Source organism: Psammomys obesus, unplaced genomic scaffold, assembly GCF_907164565.1.
Source record: "Psammomys obesus unplaced genomic scaffold, mPsaObe1.curated_primary_1811, whole genome shotgun sequence".
Taxonomy (NCBI): Eukaryota; Metazoa; Chordata; class Mammalia; order Rodentia; family Muridae; genus Psammomys; species Psammomys obesus.
In genome coordinates, this window is record NW_026596440.1 from 235,115 (window position 1) to 259,634 (window position 24,520).

General features: G+C 39.2%; 1 pseudogene; it reads left to right on the forward strand.

The window, feature by feature from the left end:
* The window catches only part of LOC129669651 (RNA-binding protein EWS-like), a 103,441-nt pseudogene extending 102,282 nt beyond the window's left edge, over nucleotides 1-1,159 (forward strand).
* Nucleotides 1,160-24,520: the final 23,361 nt, after the last annotated feature.

A 24,520-nucleotide genomic window follows, 5' to 3' on the forward strand; every position in this document is an offset into this window, starting at 1 on the left:
ATTTTAAAAGGATCTTGCCCTCATGGATAGGCTATCTAAACATTCATACGTTTGATAAAATAATTAATGTAGAACACAGGTTCCCCAGCAATTATGTGGAACAGGACAGCTATAGAGACCCCAAATTAACTTACCAGTAGAAAAGGAGGCAGGCTGCCATCTTTACAAATACTTGTGAGAGACCTGCCGAGTATGTGTTCCACAGATAGTCCTCGTGGATAGGGAGACATCTCAGTGATATCTTCTTCATTGGGTGCTGGTGGAGTTATGTGCACATCTTCATTGCTCGTGTCAGATCCGCATGGAGCCATCATATTTATGAACGGTATCTGGTCAAGGTTCTTAGAATCTAAGAAAAATGAGCAATCATTGTATATTGTAATTGAACTCACTTAAGCGTTGAATGCTCTTTTCATTTCCTAGCATGCATACTTTCCACATCACCACAAATACACAGGAACTAATCAATATTGTAACATTTATAATAACGAGATTGCATCATGAGGCACTTGATAGCTAGTTGCATATGGCTCATCCTTTTAGGTCTCATCAGTAAATGCCACTTTTTGCTTTGAAAGCAATGCATAAAGGTATCGAATCAAGCAGTGATATTGTGGAGATCCTGGTGGCCAAAGAAGACTTGGAGGCCCCATGGGTCACATGGGAGGCTGTGGAGGAGACAGAGGAGGCTTCACTCTGAAAAGGCCCTGGGGCTCAAGAGGGAAGCCCCTCTCGAAGAAGAATTGTCCAGCACCGAGCTGGAGACTAGCGGTGTCCCAGCCAGGCTGGGCTTTGGAAACCAGAACTTTGACTGGAGAACAGAATGCAATCAATGTAAGACCCCTAAGACCCAGGGCTTCCTTCCACACCATTCCCACCTCTGGATGGTGACTGTGGGCCTGATGGCATGTGAGGAAGAAGAGGTGGACTTATGGACCCTGGAGGACCTGGAGGAATTTTCTGATGTGGTGGAGGTGGAGAAAGTGGTGACTTCTGTTGTGGCCTTTGCTTGGAACAAGGAGACATTTTTGGAGGAAGATGGTTTTGTCCTGGGGGACCTCTTGGACCTTCCATGGGAGGAAGAACAGGCAGACAGGGAGGACCTGGGATAATGGATAAAGGGGAGCACCATCAGGAATGCAGAGACCCACTCTTCTAGAGACCTGCAGAACTGCACTGATGACCAGTTTTTTTTAACCAGAAAATGTTTAAAATGTACAATTCCATATTTATAATGTTGGCAGCAACATTGTGATCATTCCTTGTCTGTATTTTATAGTATTGTCACCATTTGTGAAGAAGCCATTAAAACAAGTGGTGAAAAAAACCCTTACAATAATAGAACTTCTGTACTTACAGATAATCCCGTCACTGACAGTAGGAGCAGCTGGACTTGTGGGCACTGTGGCATTATCTGTGGGGCGTCATCCCACTGTGAGAGCGGCTGTCTGGTTGCTCTATTTCGTTCATGACACCAAAGTCTGCTAGATTTTCCAGGGGAGCTGAAGCCGTCTCTCCATGTGGGCCAAACAAAGATGTCTTATAATTATCTAAAGCCATGTCTTCTCCAAATAGTGTTGGGAGTTTTAACCATAAAAGTTATCAGAGAAATCTGTGACAGAAATGGGGCAAAAACAGAGGGTCTCTGTCATTTTGCATGCTTTGAAATCACATTTGATATGAATCTTGGAGGCTAAAAATATGCAGTGCAAAATTCTGAGAAAGAATCAGCTGTTATAAGATAGAAGGTGGATTTTCTGTTAGAAATCTAAAAGTTGATTTTGAGATCAAATGTTGAAAATGATCATCACAGTGCAATACTATAATAACAGGATGATTTCCAGTTTTCCCATTGCCATGGCTAGTATATACTGTCAAGTTGAGTAATTTTAATTCCACTTGTCACCCACATGGCCGAGCATGTTGGAATAGGAAGCACAGAACTCAGAAGGGAATGCAGCACCTCTGACTGTGATCACCATCCTATTGAAAGTTTCCATTAGGTGCTGAAAAGGAAGACACAGGCAAAACCACTTGAGCAGCAGTAGTCATGTGTCTCTGATTCCTCAGAGCAGATAAAATGTTAAAAGCTTCATCCTTAGGTTCTTTATATTGAGAGGCAGTTGAAATAAGGCCTTTATAGGGAGAACTGGATAGTTATATTTTTGTAATGGCTGTCCTTTGGGACCCTGTTTTTTTCTCCTGTCCTTTCATTCTGCACAACATGAGGAAAATATTTTCTGAGTTATGCTTTCCTATAAGGTACTCCTTACAGGTCCGAGAGCAATTGGTCAATTACTAATAACTCAGAAACTCAAATACTGAGAATCAAAATAACCATTTGATATTTATACTCTATAAATTCTGGTATTTAATTATAGTATGTGAAATGTCTGTACCATTAAAACGTGTGCACCAGAGTTTCTCTAAAACAACTGTAATTAGCAACTAACTAATCACACTATCCAGGCCTAACAACAACCATATCTGTCAAAAGCAACACATATTGCCTTTGTTTACTTGAGGAAACCACCTTGGAATCAAGTAGAAGTTCACACATTCCTCAGTGATGACATCAGGATTCAGTCTTGATGGCTGGAGCCAGCACCCATGTTTTCACATCATTTCACAACATTTGCTCTCAGTGGGTTAGCTTAAGGATAGGATATTTTAAATCCTAATTGACAAAGGACCAAATCATTGAGTTCAAATACCTACTTTCAGTCTAATTACTTAAAATGCATCAATGATTCTTCCTCCTCAGAGGAACATAATTCAAGGGTATATTTATTTAAAACCAAAACCAAAACAGACTATCAGGATAATCCTCTGTTTCTTTCTCCTGTTTACCTATGCCTAAAATACATGTCTCATTACGTTTTTTCCAATATACAGGCCTAATTCTGAACCATGTGTCCAGAGCAAAACTGGGTCCAGGAAAGCTGCTAAACGATCACAACTCATGTTCTTTTGAGAATTCTTCTCTATTCTGTGTAAAGTCCTGAAAAGTTGTTTGAGGAGAAGGACATTCATGAATGGAAGTTGTTCTAGAAGACTGAACACAAAGACAAGTGATTTTCAAACAATAAATTTTACTCATATTTTGTAGAAACGAAGAATGGCAACAGAGTAATTGTATCTTATTTATGGTTTTATGAGAATAAAATCAAAAGTAGGACTATTTCTGGAATATTTCACCAAATTTAGATGTCTACAGGTAGAAATATACAAATGGATCCATATTTATCACGCTGCACAAAACCAAAGTCCAAGTGGATCCAAGACCTCAACATAGAATCAGATACACTAAACCTGTTAGAAGAAAAAGTGGGAAGAGCCTTGAAATCATTGGCGCAGGAGACCACTTCCTGAACAGAACACCCACAGCACAGGCTTTAAGATCAGCAGTCAATAAATGGGACACCTCATGAAACTGAAAAGCTTCTGTAAAGCAAAGGACACTGTGATCAGAACTAAATGACAGCTTCCAGGTTAGGGAAGGATCTTCAGCAACCCTCTATCTGTCAGAGTGCTAATCTCCAAAATATATAAAGAACTCAAGAAGTTAAACAGCAACAAATCAAGTAATCCAATTAAAAAATGGGGTACAGTGCTAAACGGAGAATTCTCAATAGAGGAATATTGAATGGCAGAGAAAAACTTATAAAGAAATGCTCAACATCCTTAGCCAGCAGGGAAATGCAAATTGAAAGGACCCTGAGATTTCACAATTGACAATTTTATTGTCAGTAAAAATTTTATATTCCCCAAAGAAATAGAAGCAGTCATCAAAAGTCTCCCATCCAAAAAAAGCCCAGGACCAGATGGCTTCAGCGCAGAATTCTACCAGACCTTCAAAGAAGAGCTAACTCCAATTCTCTTCAAACTATTCCACAAAATAGAAACAGAAGGAACATTACCAAACTCATTCTATGAAGCCACAGTCACCTTGGTACCTAAACCTCACAAAGACTCAACAAAGAAAGAGAATTTCAGGCCAATCTCCCTTATGAACATTAATGCAAAAATACTTAACAAAATACTTGCAAACCAAATCCAAGAACACATCAAAGCTATTATCCACTATGACCAAGTAGGCTTCATCCCAGGTATGCAGGGGTGGTTCAATATACGGAAATCCATCAATGTGATCCACTATATTAACAAACTGAAAGAAAAAAACCACATGATAATCTCCCTATATGCTGAAAAAGCATTTGACAAAATCCAACATCCATTCATGTTTAAAGTACTGGAGAGATCAGGGATACAAGGCACATATCTAAACATAGTAAAGGCGATTTACAGCAAGCCTATAGCCAACATCAAACTGAACGCAGAGAAACTTAAAGCAATCCCACTGAAATCAGGGACAAGACAAGGCTGCCCACTCTCTCCATATCTCTTCAACATAGTGCTGGAAGTCCTTGCTAGAGCAATAAGACAGTCGAAGGAGATCAAGGAGATACAGATGGGAAAGGAAGAAGTCAAATTATCACTATTTGCAGACGATGTGATAGTATACATGAGTGACCCCAAAAACTCTACTAGGGAACTCCTACAGCTGATAAACACCTTCAGCAAAGTGGCCAGATACAAAATTAACTCAAAAAAATCAGTAGCACTCCTGTATACAAAAGACAAAAGGGCTGAGAAAGAAATTAGTGAAACAACACCCTTCACAATAGCCACAAATGACATAAAGTACCTTGGTGTAACCCTAACCAAGCAAGTCAAAGACTTGTATGAAAAAAATTTCAAGTCTCTGAAGAAAGAATTAGAGGAAGATATGAGAAGATGGAAAGCTCTCCCATGCTCATGGCTTGGCAGGATTAACATAGTAAAAATGGCCATCTTACCAAAAGCAATCTACAGATTTAATGCAATTCCCATCAAATTGCCAACACAATTCTTTACAGAACTGGAAAGAAAAATTCTCAACTTCATATGAAATAACAAGCAACCGAGAATTGCTGAAACAATCCTCTACAATAAAAGATCTTCTGGAGGTATCTCCATCCCTGATCTCAAGCTGTACTATAGAGCAACAGTTATAAAAACTGCATGGTACTGGCATAGAGACAGAATGGTGGATCAATGGAATCGAACAGAAGACCCAGAAATAAACCCACACACTTACGGACACCTGATTTTTGACAAAGATGCCAAAACCATACAATGGAAAAAAGATAGCATTTTCAACAAATGGTGCTGGTCCAACTGGATGTCTACATGTAGAAAAATGAAAATAGATCCATACTTATCATCCTGCACAAAACTGAAGTCCAAGTGGATCAAAGACCTCAACATAAAACCAGACACATTAAATCAGCTAGAAAAAAAAGTGGGGAATACCCTAGAACTCATTGGCACAGGGGACAACTTTCTTAACAGAACACCAACAGCACAGGCTCTAAGAGCAACAATCAATAAATGGGACCTCATGAAACTGAAAAGCTTCTGTAAATCAAAGGACACTGTCATCAAAACAAAGCAACTGCCTACAGATTGGGAAAGAATCATCACCAACCCTTTATCTGACAGAGGACTCATATCCAGTATATATAAAGAACTAAAGAAGCTTAAAAGCAGCAAACCAAGTAATCCAATTAAAAAATGGGGAACAGAGCTAAAGAGAGAATTCTCTGTAGAGGAATATCGAATGGCAGAGAAGCACGCAAAGAAATGCTCAACCTCATTAGCCATTAGGGAAATGCAAATCAAAACAACCCTGAGATTTCACCTTACACCCATCAGAATGGCCAAGATCAAAAACTCAAGGGACAACACATGCTGGAGAGGTTGTGGAGAAAGGGGAACCCTTCTCCACTGCTGGTGGGAATGTAAACTTGTACAACCACTCTGGAAATCAATCTGGCGCTTTCTCAGACAACTAGGAATAGCGCTTCCTCAAGACCCAGCCATACCACTCCTAGGCATATACCCAAAAGAGGCTCAAGTACACAAAAAGGACATTTGCTCAACCATGTTTGTAGCAGCTTTATTTGTAATAGCCAGAAGCTGGAAACAACCCAGATGCCCCTCAACTGAAGAATGGATGCAGAAACTGTGGTACATCTATACAATGGAGTATTACTCAGCAATGAAAAATAAGGAAATCATGAAATTTGCAGGTAGATGGTGAGACCTGGAAAGGATCATCCTGAGTGAGTTGTCCCAGAAGCAAAAAGACACGCATGGTATATACTCACTCATATAAACATACAACATAGAATAAACCCACTAAAATCTGTACATCTAAACAAACTAAGCAAAAGAGAAGACCCTAACTAAAATGTTCAATCCCCATCCTGAAAGGCAAAGAGGATGGACATCAGAAGAAAAAGAAAATAGGAAACAACTTTGGAACCTGCTACAGAGGGTCTCTGAAAGCCAGAAGAAAACAGGAAACAACCTTGAAACCTGCCACAGAGGGCCTCTGAAAGCCTCTGCAGTATAGACTGTCAAAGCAGATGCTGAGCCTGATGGCCAACTGATGGGCAGAGTGAATGGAATTTTATGTAAGAAGTGGGAAATAGCAAGAGCTGGAGAGGACAGGAACTCCACAAGGAGAGCAACAGAACAAGATAATTTGAACACAGGGAACTTCCCAGAGACTCATACTCCAACCAAGGACTATTCATGGAGATAACCTAGAACCCCTGTACAGATGTAGCCCATGGCAGTTCAGTGTCCAAGTGGTTTACATAGTAATGGGAAGAGAGACTGCCTCTGACATAATCTGATTGGCCTGCTCGTTTATCACCTCCGCCTGAGGGGGGAGCAGCCTTACCAGGCCACAGTAGAGGACAATGCAGCCACTTTTGATGAGAACTGATAGACTAAGATCAGAAAGAAGAGGAGAACCTCCCCTATCAGTGGAGTGGCATGCATGCAGAAAGGGGAGGGAGGGTGGGATCGGGAGGGGAGGAGGGAGGGGCTTATGGGGGGATACAAAATGAGTAAAGTGAAAAAAAAATTTTACTCTGTAATTCTGTGATTAGTAATCTAATGTGTCTAAGCAAACATTATGTCTATTTTGGTTCACGTTGTTTAAGAAATTAACAAGGCATTACCGTTGTATAGCAGCGAATTTCTCGTCTTCTTTGCCTTGTTCCAGGACACCAAGCCACTCGTTATAGAGTTTTGATGACATAAGACTGTCCTCCATATTTTGAAAAATCTCCTTATATAGACAGAAATGAAATATTTTGTGGAAAATAGAAATCAAAGAAATTACTCAAACGACTTTAAAGTATAAATGAAGTTTAGTCAAAATTTCATCATAGCTCTCACCCTGTGCCCTGGGTGGAAGTTCATTGACATGTAGGTACGCTAAGTTTTGTCCATCAAAACTAGAAACCTAAAAGCAGATTTTGCAGTCATGCTGGGATTGCAGAGAGATATCCCCTTGGCCCAAAGGGCCTCTATTGGACAGCTGAGCTAACTAGCACACATCAATACCTCAGCTCAACTCCTATTTTTAAACGACATAAACAGACACATTATGTTCTGCAGGTGAAAGGTTTTTGCTTCTCACCTGAATGGTTCTGCATCAAGAGATCTACCTGCATGTGCCCATGTGCTCTTAAGAAAAGGCTGAGTGAGCCTGGACTTACTCTCTTCTGCTTCATACTTTTGAGAGGAAATGGTTCTAGTGACATCCTGTAAGTGGTGGAGGAAATGGAATATGTATCTTTTTAGGACTGTAAATAAATATCAGAAACCTGGGAATGTGGCACTTTGTGATCCATAGGAAAGCACAATTGAATGAGTGTGTGATCTCAGAGCTCAGGACAGGAAAACAACAACCTCAAGTTAGAGCTCAAGCCTGGAGATACAGCAACAATCCAGATAATTGTTTGTTAGGGAAAAGAGTGGAACCTTCCTGCTGAGTCATTCAAAAGCAGGGAGAAGATTTCAAATCACCTTGACAGTTTCCAGGCACATGCCATTTGTACAGGTCTCACAGATTTAACTTTCAGGAAATGCACTGAGCTATTCTTATGATTTCACTTCGGTAATTACTAGAGTATTCCAATATTTTTAGAGCTGACCCATTTACCAGGCATCGTTTGAAGTACTTGGGATGGATCAGTGAAGAAACTGTCTCAGTCACCATCTCCTTAGATCCTAACTATATAATAGATGCACCAAATCTTCTTTTGCAATCTGCATTGTTCAACATGGCTTGTTCTATGTGGTGCTGACATCATTTTTATTAGTAGGTGAAGCTAATTGTTGAGAATGTGACAAGGTCTTATGAGAAAAAATTTAGAAAGTGTAGAGTTTGTTAATATATGCTGTTCCTATATAATCAAATCACTCAGTGTGTGCCTCATATAGACAATACCTTTTATATACCTATAATATAGATGACTTGATCTGCCGTAAGGTGTTTCTGAAATGTTGCTATTGATCATATAACCATATCATAATGGGAGTCGTGGAAATACTGTGTACCAGAAATGGTTAATTTCAGAGATATGTTTGTAGTCTTTAGAATATTAATATATGGATTTAGAGAGATGGCCCAGCAGTTAAGAGAACTGGCTGCTCTTCTAGAGGAAACACATTCAATTCCCAAAACCCACCTGGTAACTCGTAACTGTCTGTGACTCCTGTTCCAGGGATCTGACCCTTCCCATATGCAGGCAAAAAATGTCAATGTACACAAAATATAAAATATAAATATATGTTAGACCTCTTAATAAACATCAGTATAAATTGTTCCTCTATTGTAATGTTTTCTCTTTCAGATATTCTTGCAATTTATTTTTATTATTCCATAACTCTTTTTGGCATAAATCGATTTAATTTTTAGAAATCAGCAGCAGAAAACCATGCGAGGTACTGGAAACATTGCAACTAAGGTCATCCCTATGAGAGGGGGAAGGTCTAGTCCTAAAGGCAGACTAAATATTTTAGCTAATACTCACAGAAAATGTAGTTCTCACCGCTTCATCAAATGTTCTCGTTGCATTGGGCAGAGACTATTGCAGAAAACCATAGCTGTTCAAAATACAGAGAACGATTGTCCCATGGTCCATAGTCCAGTGGACACATATGCAAGGTAAGTCCTTAACAAGGTAAGTCCTTAAAGTCCTTCCTTTAACTCAGGGAACTTCAGTTAAAAGACTCAGAAAGATTGTAAAGCAGAGGATCAGATAATCTGCCTTAAATCTGGGTCTCCTACAAATGAGGGGCAGGCTTCAGTTATGACAGTCCAACAATATGGTTGCTTCAACTATACCTGACAAAAAAACATCATCCAACTTAGTTGGATGAGGAAATGTCATGAAGCCAAACTCTAGACAAAGGACTATATGCACATAAATACTATTGAGGGTGAGAAAATTAGTCTTTCCCAAAGATAAACCCAAATTGGTAATACCAAACGGTTAGCTCAGAAATAATACATATACTACCAACCATAAGTGGATTCATCAGGATGTTTGAATATATTAATGCATTTATATGTATTTATATAATAATAACAACTAAAGAAAATGGGTCATGTGTTTGACAGGAAGTGAGAGGATGTGTGGACAGAATCTGAGAACAAAAAAATGGAAAAAATGAAATGTAATTGAATTTTAATTTTAATAATAAAATACAAATATCATTTTATGAAGCTGAAGGGATATCTCAGTGATTAAGAACGCCTGTTTCCCTGTCATGAGGATTTGTATTTGTATACTAGTTGTGTGTGTGTGTGTGTGTGTGTGTGTGTAAGAAAAAGATGAGAGAGAGAGAGCTCATGAGATCTTAAAGAGATCTGTAATGAAGATATATGTGAAGGAGACAAATGCTATATACTGAGGAAGAAAAACCTGCCTCTCAGAAATAAACTAGTGACAGAAAATGAAGAACACTGGTACCAAAGGCATGTGACTAGGCATGCATACCAGGAGACATATGTATATATAAAATGGCCCCCACTATTATTATTATTTTGAAATAATATGTGTCCCATGGGTCCTTATGTGTCCCATGAGAAGATTGGAATATTTTTCATTGTCTTGCAGTTTATGATGGCTGCTCTATGCTGGAATCCTTATTCCTTCTGTTGTGAACATCAGGGGAACGTTTGAAGTAACCAGAATTCTACCATTTGTATCTACTATCACTCAGGCAATGCATTATGAAGGAAACTACTCACAGAGACCTAGAGGAATCCTGAGGGTGGATGACCTTAAGGACTGAAGCGATGACAAGAGTACCTTCGTTGTTTAGGTTTACCGGCTGTCCATGATCTAGTTGTTTAAGTATTTGGCACGAAGTGATGTCGGGCGGCACTATAAAAACCCCCTTGGTGTTTGGCCGTTTTTTTGTCCACAAGAGACTGCATGTCCTGAAGGGAAGAAAAGGAAGTACTTGTCATTCCATCTACAGCACAGGGCACTATTGGCTTCTTATGAACCATAGCAACTGTGTTCACAGGTGCAATGCAAAAGCTGGCATGGGAGAAGAAGACTTGAACTACTTTGAGCCTCCATATCTTCTTGTTCTCATACCACCTTAATGAAAACTCTGAAACCCCAGGCAACATTTTCTTGTCAGGTTTTCCACCATAGTAAAGTGACTAAACCCAGCTTTCCCAATACCTCTTTTCAGGTGAATAGCCCTCTTTTACCTTCCTATTCGGAAGCCAATGCTTTGAATCACAATTCTTTCTCCATTTGAGGACAGAATTGAAGGCTAGGGAGGGGGTATTTAAGAAGCAGATCTTACTCTTAGGACAGACAGAAAAGAACTTGGTAAGACCTACCACAATTATTTGGGGCAGATTGCCATCCTCGCAAATATCAATCAGCAATTTCCTGAACAATTTGCCTTTCTTCTCCAACGCCTGAGCTGTGGACACTTTGTCATGGTGGGGCACAGAGCTCTTGTGGAACAGTGAAGATATGAAGGGCTGTCCTTGCTTCACCTAATGAGATTATTACACGGAGTAGTGTAATTCATACTACTTTCTTTTTTCTTTTTTTTTTTTTCTGGTCTGAGTGAAAATGTTTTTTTTTTAATTTTATTTTTTTCTTATCAGTTACATTTTATTAACTCTGTATCCCAGCTGTGTCCCGATCCCTCATTCCCTCTCAGTCCCTCCCTTTCTCCCTCCCTCCTCTCCACCGTGCCCCTTTCCAAGTCCACTGATAGGGGGGACCTCCTCCCCATTCATCTGATCCTGTTTTATCAGGTATCTTATATTTATATATTATATATAATATATATGAACAAAATAAATATATAAATATATTATGTATTTATATATTATATATACATGTATGTGTGCATACACACACACACACACACATATGAGGTGGAACAGAATTCCAATTGCATGAAGTACCTTTTGCAGTGAACAAATACATTATTTGTAATAGAACATTCCCATATACTAAAACTGAGTAGTAATCCTGTATTGTGTGGAATTCTTTTTCCTTATACTCTATACCGTTATTAGTGTAAGAGACATGATACTGGACAACCACCACATTGCATCATGAGGTCCTTGATATCTAGTTGAAGCAGCTTCCTGAGTTATATGTTCAGTCAGTTTCTTCAGTGGTCAGTCATATCCTTTTCCATAGCTACCCTCATTGGTCTTCATATTAGAAAGTTTTCTATTGTCCTTAAATGTCACAGTGTGTCTCTTCCCATTCTTAAATTTTCTTACTGAGTCAAATTTCATTAATCATCAGTGTGTGCCCTTCATGAGAAAATATGCAGAACTACTTTTGTCTGCCAGACTCTGGACCCTTGTTCCCATAGTATTAGTTCAAACCTGAGATCCAAGTTTCTTTGTGGGGCCAGGAGAGATGGCTCAGCAGTAAAGAGCACTAGCTCTTATTCCAGAGGTCCAGAGTTCAGTTCTTAGCACCATCAAGGTGGCTAGCAACCATCTATAGTATGATCTGTTTCCCTCTTTTGGCATGTAGGCATATGTTCATAATAGAGCATTCATTTACAGAAAATAAACATAGATTTTTAAAAATATTTCTTTTGCTCTTCTAAGATTTATTTTAGGATATGAGACCAAATTGAAATCTTAAATAATTTACTTACAACAAAGGCATTAAGAGTAAAACAAAACAAAAAACTAGAGTCATAAAACAAAATACAGTTTTTCTCAGAGCAGAAAATCCTGGGTGGCTGTCTAGCACAAAATAGTCAGGCCTGAACACACAAGTAGTATTGTATAGACTGAGTGATATGAGTGAGTGGTTAGCATGTGTGTATGAGTATGCACGTGTGCTCATACATGTACACATGAAACTATCTTTGTAAAGAAGATGAGAAATTAGAAGCAATCAAGGGAAGTTCATGGGAGGGTTGGAGAAAGGAGAGCAAAGGAGAATATAGAAGGAAATATAATTGGGAAAATATTAAAATAAATTCGAATGCTCCAATGCATAAATATTAGGTCCAGTTCTTGTCAAGAGCCAGGTTTAAAAGACACATTGAAACATCCTTGTTGAGGGAATTGAAATGAGATTAGGGACTGGCCTAGGAGCCTAAGGCCATTTCTACTCAAGCCCAATTTTGTGCACACAGTGCCTTGTCATTTCAGCCTATGTTGACTATCCGCCTGAAAGAATGAAATGAAAAGTTCTCCCTAAATCTTATGAAAGAGGGGGGAGATGAAAGACAGAAGCTACACAAGGAAAGCAACAGAACCAAAAAATCTGGGCCCAGGGGTCTTTTCTGAGACTGATACTCCAACCAAGGACCATGCATAGAGATATCCTAGAACCTCTGCATAAATGTATCTTATGGCAGCTCAATGTCGAAGTGAGATCCCTAGTAAGGGGAACAGAGGCTGTCTCAGACATGAACTCAGAAGCTGGCTCTTTGATCACCTCCCCCTGATCAGCCTTACCAGGCCACAGAGGAAGACAATGCAGCCAGTCCTGATGAAACCTGATAGGCTAGGGTGAGAGGGAAGTGGAAGAGGATCAACCCTCTCAGTTGACTGAGGCAGGGGCATGGGAGGGGAAGAGGGGGGAGATGAGTGGGATTGGGAGGGGTGGGAGAGGGGCTACAGCTGGAATACGAAGTGAATATACTGTAATTAATTAAAAAATTAATCAAAAAAAAAAAGAAAAAAAGAAAAGAAAAGTTTTCCCTAAAAACCAGCTGAGTCTGGACATCACAATTTAGAGTGCTCTTAAGCCTGCCCTGGGCTATATTGCTGTATTTTTTTTTTCTACATTGCCCCTTTTCCAAGCAAGAAAATTTCATTAAGCATTGATATCTTATGCAGAATAGATGTGGGAGCTGAGAAAGGGCACTTGAAGGAAGCATGAACTCACTGCTGTGCTCTTGGTTTCTTGAAGAATATCTGGGTTTTAAAAAGAAGCACCCCTGATCTTTTGGGTTGCAATGATTCACATACAGCCCAGGCAGGGATGGAAAAGCTGTGAAATTTTTCTTCCATCCACTGAAGGTATTTTTGATGTTTCCCATAATAACATCATGTGGGATCTCATGTCCTGTGAGAAGATAATATGAAGCCAATGGTAACGACTGTGAACAAACCTGCCAGTGTGATTTAGCATGCACTTCTATGTATTATTTCTCCATTTTCTTCAGTGTAAAATACAATGTACACTCTAGAGCACTAGGACTCTCTCTGGGATACACTGATAAGGTAAGCCTGTGTAACTGAGAACTCGTAAAAGATGGGAAGAAAAATGTAAGCTTTTCACTTCGGAGAACATAGGCCCATCACTCTGCTGTGAGTTTGTGGTTGGGGACTTTTGCTGTTCTCCCCTTGGACAGTTCTAAAGCCTGCCAGTTTCCACCTTGCTATCACCAAGCTTCTTACATAAGAAGCTTTCTTCATTTGTCCTTATTTATATTAATCAGTTTGAATATTTCCCACCCCTTGTATATAATGAAAAGAAAAGATGTTTATATGGTTTGGGGCTTGCACTCTTTAAGTAATTCTATTAGCCATGCCAAGCACTGCCTTGTTCAATGTTTTCTCTCTCTTGATGAATGTCACATTTGTAAAGAATCCATTTCCATTCACAGTATGAGGACAGGGTTTCTCAGGAGCAGTGAAGTGGGTTGGCTTCTCCTTCCTCCTGTTGTTGTTCTTTCTGACAATGTTCAGGTTGATGCTATTTGATGAACAAAACACATTTAGCGTCCTGGACACACAGCACTTGTTTAACTTTCTAGTTGGGGGCATGGCTCTTAGAGAGTGAACCCTAAAAACGAGGCAGATAAAAGTTGCATGCCATAGCCAATTTCATTGAGAGAACCAGTCACCTGAGTAGAGTCTACAATTACAAGGACGAGCTGCAGGATGATAAAACAAGTTTTCCCATAGAGGCCTGTGAATAACAACAGTTGACACAAATTCCTCCTATCTGCAACACCTGGGAGGGGTTCGAAAACACGTTCAAGAACAATTCAGTGCTTTCAAGGAAACTGAGGTTTCAAGACTTTCATCTTTTTTTTATTGATGCTTTTTCACAATCTTTCAGAATTTCCTTTGCACAACTGTGTTCTTGAACTATGTCACAGTCATCAGTGATTGCGGACTAGAACTTGAGGTGCATGGATGGTTGATGGCTCTTAGGGTCCCCCCTCCTTTGAGAAAAATGAGAAGGGAGAATACAAAGAAGGAGGTATGAGGGCAAGACCAGGAGGAAGGGGGCTGAGATATGGCTGAGATGAGATGTAATAAATAAACTAAAAACAAAACAACAAAAAGTAAGACCAGTTGTTTTGTTTTGTTTTGTTTTTGGCATGTGCATGTATTTTCAGCACTGATTACAGTTACAGTGAAGATTATAGTGACAGTGAGGATTGAGGGACAGACCCTTACCTTCCTGACCATAATAGCAATACACCTTGCCATTAAAAACAAAATGACAACAAAGGTCAGATGTGTGGATGGATTATACCCTGGGTATTATCCAATACACTAAAACTCTAAAAATAAATATTGTAGAAATTATAGTACTTAATTTTACTTTACACTTTGAATAATCAAGAATATTCCACAGATTGTTTTTAGGATACTAGAGGAGCTGGGGTGTAGGGGTAGGAGACTCAATTCCTCGGAAGAGGGGAAGTGGGGTTGCAGGAGGGAGGGTGGGACTGGGAGGAGAGAGAGGAGTGAGCTATGACCTGCATGTAAATCGAATAAACAAATTAATTAATTAAAAAAGAATGTCCTCGGTTGGAGTGTCAGTCTCAGAAAAGATCCTGGGCCCAGATATTTTTGGTTCACTTGCTATCTTTGTGGAGCTCCTGTTCCATCCAGGTCTTTCTTTTTCCCCCTTCTTTCACCAAGGACCACTCCTGGAGACAACCTAGGACCCCTGCACAGATGTAGCCCAAGGCAGCTCAGTGTGCTAGCAATGGGAACAGGGAATGTCCCTGATAAGACCTCACTGGCTAGCTTTTTGGTCACCTCCTACTGAGGGAGAACACACTTAAACCAGGCCACAGAGGAAGACAATGCAGCCAGTTCTGGTGGGATTTGATAGTCTAGGGTCAGATGGAAGGGGAGGACAATCTCCCCTCTCTTTAGACTGAGGGAGGGGCATAGAAGGAGAAGAGGGAGGGAGGGCAGGGTTGGGAGGGCATGAGGGAGGAGGATCCAGTTGGGATACAATGTGAATAAATCGTAATATAAATATAAATATATGAAAATAGAACTTCTCCACACCTTGTTTTCAGGTACATGACAAATGTTCACACAACATGAACATGTTCTCTGAACTCTAGCACAGTTACTGTCACTTTCCTGAGGGTCACTACTTGTCCAAGAACTTCACATTTTCAGTAGCCTTTAGAAGGTCAGGCTTGTAAGATCATTGGTGGTCTCAGATTTATAATGCTTACATTAAGTCATGTGATGATTTTATTACTATTACCTATTTGTCAATAATATGGTGAAAAATTCTAGAAAACCGCAGCACACTGAAGAGCAGGTGATTCAGGCAGGGAGGCTCCAGAAATATGGATATGTTCTCTTATGCAATGGAGGAAAATATTGATAATGGAGAGATGTGAACTGAACATTTTTAAATGGATTCAGAGAAATGGCTAGATTTCAGATTTGCTTTCCAAAACAGAAGCTACATTGTTTGGAGCATACAGAATATTTTTAAAGGTGTTACGTTTTAATTGTAGACTTATTTATGTCTGTAAGTGCTTTGCTGACATGTATACCATGTTGTGCCTGGTGCCTGAGCTGGTCAGAAGAGAGAATCAAATCCCTTATGAATCCTTGGATGCCTGTGAGCTACCATGTGGATGCTGGGAGCCATTGAGACACCTCTCTGGCTGGTTAGATTTTCTTTAATGTTCAACAATGATTTTTTTCCATCAAAAACAAGATAACCAAGGGTTTGTTTTGTTTGTCTTTTTAGAAAACTTTTGTTTCTCAAATAGAAAAGCACAGGAAAACGCCAGTTAATTTTTCACCAGACCTCAAAATATTACATAAAGAGAAGATATCATGTGTCTGAAGGTTATACTAAATTGTTGCCAATTATGATTTAAATGAATGGAATAATTTTTAGTTTCTTTGTTTTTAATGGGTATTTAAGTTTAGCACTAAGAAATGCAAATGAAAATTCAGGATTAGTACATTGAATTTAGTTAGCTCTTCTTTAGATTTTCCTGCTACTCACCTTGCAGTGATCTGGAAGTTCCTTTATGGCCACAACAGAACCATAGTTGGTAATCTTGAACGTTCTGGAGGTTTAAAAAGAATCACAAATGATCTGGCAGTGGACTCTTGAAGATTCTTATTTCCTTTCCATCCCATTTCTAGTTCTCTAGCAGAAATGTTATCAAGAGCAGTACTAATGATATGTCTTCTGACCACAGGTTTGAGTAAATAGGGCTGATTTCAGGAGAAAACTGAGTACTTGCCTTTCATCTCTGATGGAGCCTAGATTTACTGATCGTAAATGGATCTGAATGGTTATGGGCTAAGAATTTTCATTCAGCCATACACACTAACCAAGAAAACGGTTAACCAAGATTTCTTACATCTGTCTGTGCAGCCCGTGTGTGGAACGTTGAACTTTTACTTGACACGTCCACATAACATAGCACCCAGACTGTCATACACCCACAGAGGCTATGGTGGCTGGGGCAAATGCAGCAACTCTGAAGAATACAGGAAAAAAGTAAACAAACAAAAATGACAGAGAAAGAAAAGAAAAACAAAACAACACAAAAGAAACAAACAAAAAATAAACAGAGTTGCTTACAGAGTGCCTAAGAGTAAAAACCACTCTTGGCTTTCATTATATATGGTCAGTCTGTGGACAAGGGGGATATTGGTCTAACCTGGAAAACAGGGCAGATGCTGAAAACAAGCTCCACAATATAATTACTGCTCACAGTGCTATGAATCCATTTGAAACAACCATTTAAATAGAATATACTGTTGAAATATTCAGCTAAAAATTGGCTAAAGTTTAAATATGTTTTAATTGGAGTAATCAATAATTTTACTTTATTTTTGATTCCTGATTACAAACCATTGTCATGTTCTATAAAAGTCTTAAGTATTAAAACTAGCAGACATATATATACACTCAAGTAGAAACCTACACTGCCACTCACATACACACCACATACAGAGAGAAAGAAAGAGAGAAAGAAAGACAGAGACAGAGAAACACAAATAGACAAACACCCTGACACACACAGAGATCTACAATCTTACATAAGGTGATAGAGAAAGACATATACACATACAGAGAAACGTACCCTGATAGAGACATAATTCTACAGAGATACACATGCACACTGACAACAGAAAGTGAAAGATATACATTGATATGTATGCAAAGAAAACAGGGACAGAAATACACAGGGACACATTTATTAAAGATTTACTAAAGATTAAAAAAAACATTCAAAACACATAAACCTCAACACACACAAGAATGAGAAAAGAAGGAATGGGTTAAGAAAAGGAATTATACCAAAGAGGAAGTACAATGTAATTTAAAAGAAAGAAAAACCTTTCCACTCAAATTGGCATCATTTAAACCAGGTATGTGTGTATGGCCAAATAATCTCAATTATTTATTATAGTCAATGTTTATTATCTAGTGAAACTAAAAGTGTAGCTCATTTGGCTCTGAAATTTGTTTCACATGAACCTTAGACAACAAGTCAGGAAACAAACATCTGGGCTGTTTCCAGCTTCTGGCTATTACAAATAAGGCTGCTACAAACATGGTTGAGCAAATGTCCTTATTGTGTACTTGAGCCTCTTTTGGTTATATGCCTAGGAGTGGTATAGTTGGATCTTGAGGAAGCGTTATTCCTAGTTGTCTGAGAAAGCGCCAGATTGCTTTTCCAAAGTGGTTGTACAAAAGTTTACGTTCCCACCACCAGTGGAGGAGGGTTCCGCTTTCTCCACAACCTCTCTAGCATGTGTTGTCTCTTGAGTTTTTGATCTTAGCCATTCTGATGGGTATAAGGTGAAATCTCAGGGTCGTTTTGATTTGCATTTCCCTGATGGCTAATGAGGTTGAGAATTTCTTTAAGTGTTTCTCTGCCATTTGATATTCCTCTACAGAGAATTCTCTGTTTAGCTCTGTACCCCATTTTTTAATTGGATTACTTGGTTTGCTGCTTTTAAGCTTCTTTAGTTCTTTATATATGCTGGATATCATCCCTCTGTCAGATATAGGGTTGGTGAAGATCCTTTCCCAATCTGTAGGCTGTCGTTTTGTTCTGACGACAGTGTCCTTTGCTTTACAGAAGCTTTTCAGTTTCATGAGGTCCCATTTATTGATTGTTGCTCTTAGAGTCTGTGCTGTTAGTGTTCTGTTCAGGAAGTTGTCTCCTGTGCCAATGAGTTCAAAGCTCTTCCCCACTTTTTCTTCTAAGCAGTTTCGTGTGTCTGGTTTTATGTTGAGATCTTTGATCCACTTGGACTTTAGTTTTGTGCAGGGTGATAAGTATGCATCTATTTGCAATTTCAAATTCAATTATACTACACAAAATCATTGGAGAGAGATCAGTTTGTGTATTTTCAAAACCCAGATAATACCAGGTCATTTTGGAGTGAAATTAAGTGGATAACTGGGTAAGCCCTGCTTCTGTTACAGATTTCATTAAAGCACAGTGTCCTTGATTTCTACCGCAATGATCTTGGGAAGTCCTGCTGAGAGTCACTGATCAAAAGCTAAAGAACCTCCTTACATGTAGAAATGTGTGTGGTGAAAAGTATAGACAAACTCAGTCATCCTAGGAAGGAAAACCTTGAGTTGGGAGCCTGTATACATTAAGACTAAAATAAATATATTACCTGTGAGTTAGCATTAAACTGACCCATAATTTCAACAACCAGAGTTTTTTTTTTATGTTCAATTTTTTTTAATTTTTATTTTTCTTTATTAATTACACTTTACTCACTCTGTATCCCCCCGTGGTTCCCTCCCTCCTCCTGTTCCAATCCCTCCCTTCCTCCACCCTCTGCCTGCATGCCCCTTCCCAAGTCCACTGATAGGGGAGGACTTCTTTTCCTTTCTTCTGATCCTAGTCAATTAGGTCTCATCAGGAGTGGCTGCCTTGTCCTCTTTGGTGGCCTGGTAATGCTGCTTCCCCCTCAGGGGGAGGTAATTAAAGAGCAGGCCAATCAGTTCATGTCAGAGACAGTCCCTGTTCCTATTACAATGGAACCCACTTGGATACTGAACTGCCATGGGCTACATCTGTGCAGGGGTCTTAGGTTATCTCCATGCATAGTCCTTGGTTGGAGTATCAGTCTCAGGAAAGACCCCTGTGCTCAGATTTTTTTGGTTCTGTTGCTCTCCTTGTGGAGTTCCTGTCCTCTCCAGATCTTACTGTTTCCCACTTCTTTCCTAAGATTCCCTGCACTCTGCCCAAAGGTTGCCCATAAGTCTCAGTATCTACATTGATAGTCTGCAGGGCAGAGATTTTCAGAGGTCCACAACCAGAGTTTTTTGAACACAGGTCCAAGTTGTAGGTCTTACCGAAAAGTCACAGTAAAATTGCCCCTGGGTTAAAACAGCTTAATAGATTTGTAAGCAGAGCTGTTGTCTGTCCTGACTACGTCTATATTGTCCTCCATGCATAAGCAAGTGAGTGGAATCATCTTTTTATGTTAAACCTTTTCTTACGTCTAGAAAGAGAATCAAGTGTCTCTGTTAGTTGGCTTTTCATTGCTGTAGCCCCCTCCCTCATTCCAACCATAATCCCAAATTTCTTTCTAATAGAATCAGTGTTAAAATATTGAGAAATAGGTTCAAAAAACTACAATATATGTTGCAAACAATAACAACTTGCTGAAAAATCTGAGAGCTCTTACATATTTGGGTTGAAATCTGACAATTTTTCGAACAAAGCTTGTGTCACAGAGGGTAAAATGATTAGATGGAGCAGAAAATAATCCTCTCTCATAACCTCGACAGATATATTTTGAAGATATCCAGACAACATTCTCACATACAGCTCGGAGCATACCTCTCCTGACATGATAACTTTTGCTAACATGCATAGCTTCCCCTGAAGCCACTCTTGAGTTAAGAGTTAGTTCACATGATCTGGAAGAATCAAGACAGGACACTTCCTGTAACTATTTAGTCTATCATGAGAATCATAATAGTCAAATAAAAAAATACCTTTACAGTGGAGCCTAGAAGGAAGCTTTCAACAGATGCAAAATTAGCTTTTTCTCTCCTGGCACTAAACACCAAAGATGGCTACAGTGACTTGTAGACCAACCACTGAAGCCTGAAGTTTCTGGGTAGTCACAGTTAACAGACCACTGTGATGTCATCACTGTAATGCTCATGATGTAACTGACAACCTGACACATGCATTTCATTTTCTTTCATACTTTTGGCTTTCAAAAGTATCATAGAATTATTTTTGACTACATGTTTGTAAGGAATAACAGATTTTTACAACTATATATTTTCAGTTGTGGTTATCCAGGATATCAACAAAAAGCACAGTAACAGCACTTTAGTTATCACAGTCTCTGAAGGACATCACAATGTGGTTTTAATAGCTGTATTACACACTGTAGAAGCAATTCTCATGAGGTAATAATGCTTCTAATCACTGGAAATGATTGTTCTGAAATTATGCCATTATCTTGTGGAAGGGGGCATCTGTAGACTCCTGGGCTTCTCACTGTACTGGAAGCTTTGGCCTCTTGTTTGCTCACTCAGATGGACTGTTTAGACCAGAAGCTGAACAAGACGCTGCTCTGTGAGGGGACATGAGACTGACCAGAGATGTTTTGCTTGGATATTTTCTCATAGGAAAAATAGTTTTCGTGTGCATTATGTTATAGACATTTATGATTTAGTTGCATTTATGAATAAAGTAATCTTTTTGTTTTTATCATTTTCAGAAGAACAGTTTAATAGTTGAAAGTATTTTCAGCTGCCATCAAGGATCTGCAGGTTTTCTTCTGAGATGCTCAGACAGTGAAACAAAACAAAACAAAAACAAAAACATCCCTCTGCACAGTGTGGTGATATATAAAATGGAAACAGACACAGAAATGAGCCAGTAGCAACAGGAACTGCAAGCATCCTCTTGAAGCAAAGTAGCCCTGACTACTATTTTTTTTTTTTTCAGGAATGGTGCTGGGGGTGACAGGGAGAAGGCTGCTGCCAGTTCACCTTCTTAAACATGTTCTGAAGCCCAGATTACATTTTCATAGAAGCCTCATGCCCAGCGTGTGAGCTGAGGGTTCCTGTGGTTTTGACCTGGCTTATACACCCCTACTCTGAACTGGACAGACTCTAATCCCTTTCCTCACTATCTTTTGGGCATAGTTCTTTCTTGAAAAGGTTGTTTAACCTTCGTTCCTACTTGAAATACTCAGCCTTGTTCTGGCACAGCCCTGTGTATGGATACCTGCTCTCTGTTGTTCTCATCTGTGTCAGCTTAGTACTGGAGTCCATGTGTGCTTGTGTTGTGTCCTGATCATATATGCTGCGTGCTGGACATACACACCTGTTTAACTTGTTCCTACAAGGATAGAGGAGATTAAAAAATGAACTTCCATCCCTTTATCTGGGTTTCATATCACACACACTTCTCTAATTGTTTGTGCTTAACTTTGCAAGTGTTGTTACACTTTCGTTAGCTGTAAACTTCATCTTACTATAAGTAAATGTATCCCCATGCTCTACTTGAAGGCTTCTATTCTATTAATGGCTAGAGAAGCCATACCCATTTCAAAAGTCCCTAATTTTGTATTCCCTAATTCTATCATCACCTTGATATTTAACTAAAAATATCAACAATCTCAGGATCAGCATACATCACTAACTCAGAGTTCTCAGTATAATAAGTGTGATACTTGAAATTTTTTAAATCTTTATTATATACTATGTTTCACATGTACTAAAAATTTGTTCAGGATAAAAATATTAACAAGAAGCCCCTCCTTATTTTACTGAACAAATGTGTCACCTGATGTCTCACCTTACTGTTGTTCACCCTGCTCATTAGACTCTAAGAAATTATCTCATTTTTCTGGAGCATGGAGAGTTTGAATTCATAAAAGGATGAAAGACTTTGAAGTCTCTGGGGAAATTTGGTTATGTTAAAGTCAAATAGATATTTTTAATTTTTATCACACTATGCACAGCAATCTTTACTGAAATTTCTACAAGTCTGTGTAACTTCTCTTCCTGATCTGAGATATTATCAAAGATCTTGGTTTGCACTTCTTGACATAAGGTTTTGCTTACTTGATATTCTCCTGAGACTGTTTAGTTATCAAAAAGGAAAAAACAAATCCATTTCTGGACTCACTCCTACTTAGGTGAGCTAGCTCAGAGATGGTGACTGAAGCTGGAAAAATGATACAACCTTTAATATCAAAAGCAGTTCGATTGAATAATAGACGAATACACGTTTGCTTCCAGCCTTTGCTCTAGAGGCTCCCAAAGCTGGATATTTTTATCCCTTGCACTGAACGTGTGCTATATTTTATTTCAGTGAATGACTATCATGAAGAATTTTAACAGTGGAAATGCTAATCTTCATTCATGACTAAAGAAATCTTCAGTAGACAGTTGCTATGACATGTACGTAATTTCTTTGCTCCTTACACTTTAAAACTTTAACCAGATTCACTGCATATCCACCAAAAAAATGGATTTTAATTTACTAAGTTTGAAAATCACATGGATCTCACAGCAGAAAATTAAATGTTAAAATCTTCTGTGTACTATGTGTTCCTCTGAGGAGTCATCACTGGCTGAAGGCTACCGCTTTTATTACATAATCTCTGGTTTGGCTGAACCTTTACCTACAGCGACTCAGCTCTGAAAGCTGCCTGCATCTGCTTGTTGACTGGCCTCAAGGTGTCTGAGGTTTGAATGACCACAGCTGGAGTTGCAGCACCGAGGAAAGTTGGAAGTTATACCTAGGCAGAGACACTTTATAAATCACATAGTCTCATATAATTTTTTATTCTAAAGTTAGTTTGGCACAAAAGGACTCATGGTATAAACAGAATGACCATAAAATACTAGACAGAAAGTACTTAAAAGTTCATAAAACCTGCTGACAATAAGAACAACCCGTTTTCACTTTGTTGGGAGTGTGCTGTGGGATTGTAATCTAATTTTCATGAAGCACCATTTCCTACACGATGCTTTCACGCATGGAACTGTGAAGCATAATTTGAGTGGCCACATGGATGTGGTGCTTACAGAAGTTTTGAATAGTCACATCAGGTACAACATGAACCAACCAACAAGAAATTTGGGAAGTGTTGTTGCCACTGGCTCTCAGTCTCCATGAGGAAGGCCAGAGTGATAAAGGAAGCAACAGAATCATCCATGTGTGCTCCTGAGGTGGGAACCGGGGCTGCCCTATGATGCATTTCTCTGAGTGTATGGACTTCGAAGTAGCTCGTGATGCTGCTTGTGTCACTGGGACAGTGACACACCCTCACTGATCTACAACCGGTTCCCCAGTTGCAACTTCTGATATTTGTCTGTGACAGTTAATTGTCCAAAGCATAGTACATGAATCCTAACTTTTAGGCTTTGAATGGTGTTGAATTCCTTCCAACTTCATGTCCAAGTCTAAATACTAACTCTAACCCTAACCCCAATCTTACTAACCTCAAGCCCAACCCTTACTCTAACCCTAACCCTAACCTTAACCTCAACTCCAACCCTAACCCTCAGAACAGTACTTTATTTAGGAAAACAGTCATATGAGATAAAAGAATATCACGCTGGAACAGCGAGCCCCTAATCTAATGTACTTGTTTCTTACCGAAACGATTATTGGTAAGCACACCCATTCATGCATAACTGTCCTATGAAGATAGAGAAGAATTCAGGAGATGCTGCCAATAGTCTCCAAAGATCACTAACAAATCAAGCATGAAGGTTAGATTGTCAGAAGGAGCAGCCAGCTCCACTCCTTGTTTTTGCACTTAAAGCCTCCTTAACTGTGAAACCATCTCATTTTGTTAAGTGACAAAGTTAATTATCTCATGGTGCCTCAAAGT